This window comes from Panicum virgatum, chromosome 1N (genome assembly GCF_016808335.1).
Source record: "Panicum virgatum strain AP13 chromosome 1N, P.virgatum_v5, whole genome shotgun sequence".
Lineage (NCBI taxonomy): Eukaryota > Viridiplantae > Streptophyta > Magnoliopsida > Poales > Poaceae > Panicum > Panicum virgatum.
The window spans coordinates 25,001,942-25,003,169 of record NC_053145.1 but is presented as its reverse complement, the minus strand read 5'-3'; the positions used below and the strand labels follow the sequence as shown (position 1 = coordinate 25,003,169).

The window sequence follows — 1,228 nt, the reverse complement described above, 5'->3', positions numbered from 1 at the left end:
GACATTGGTAGGCGCCAACAAGCATTTTTGGCGCCGTTGTCGGGGAAGGCACAGAGTGAAATATATAGATAAAAGTTGTGAACAAAATCGAAATTGGTATTCGCTTGCTAAACAGGCTAACTTGGCTTGTTTTCTTGTCATTCATTCCGATCCAGAGTCACTTTTGAGGAGGGCGCGAGCTCGTCTCGTATCACCTCGGAGATCACTCTCGGCAGTCGATCCAGGCATCGCATCATCGTCAGCTCCTAGAGCTATGGCCCAGAAGACACTCCGTGATTACTCTGCTCCATCTGCTAACTAGGTCCCTACTAGGCCCGAGGTTAACACTGGAGGAGAACATTTCGAGATTAAGACGGGTCTCATTACGATGGTGCAGGCCAGCCCATTCTGTGGCAAGGCCAATGAGGATGCCAGTGCTCATCTCCAGCTGTTCCTGGGGCTCTGCAGTACTTTTGTTATCAAGGGTGTATCACAAGATGCTATCCGGCTCCGTCTGTTTCCATTCTCTCTCTTGGGGAGAGCGAAGCAATGGTTTTATGCTAACAATGCTGCTGTGGATACTTGGGACAAATGTGCCATGGCGTTCCTCTCGAAGTTCTTCCCGACGGGCAAAACCAATGCTCTTCGTGGTCGGATTTCGAACTTCCAGCAGGCATCAAATGAGTCAATTCCGGAAGCTTGGGAGAGGCTTCAGGAGTACATTCTGGCGTGTCCGCATCATGGAATGGACAATTGGATCATTCTACAGAACTTCTACAACGGGTTGACACACTCATCCCGTGATCATGTGGATGCCGCTGCGGGTGGAGCTTTCTTCTCGCTAACCATTGAAAGAGCTACATCATTGATCGAGAAGATGGTTTCCAACCAAGGTTGTAGCGATGATCGCCTCCAACCGCGCCAGCGAGGTATGCACTCCGTCAAGGAGTCTGACATGCTCGCTATGAAGATTGATCTCCTCCTCAAGAAATTTGAGGATTATTCCCAAGATAAGGCTCAATTGCAAACACTTCAAGCCTTGGAGACTCGCATGACGTGCGAGGTCTGCGGAAATGTTGGACATTCGGGCGATAATTGCCCAGAAACCCAAGAAGAAGCTCTATTCGTCAATGGAAGCAATGGGTTTCGTCGACAAGGAGGTCAGGGGTGGAATCAACCACGCCCATACTACCAAGGAGGTAATGGGAATTCGAATTCTTTCGGTCCTAACCAGCCTACCGTGAGAGAT

General features: G+C 49.6%; 1 non-coding gene across 1 annotated transcript; it reads right to left on the bottom strand.

Moving 5' to 3' along the window:
* Nucleotides 1-619: 619 nt before the first annotated feature.
* Nucleotides 620-726, bottom strand: LOC120657807. The gene has a single exon (XR_005668343.1). It is a non-coding gene; the product is annotated as a small nucleolar RNA R71 (small nucleolar RNA).
* Nucleotides 727-1,228: the final 502 nt, after the last annotated feature.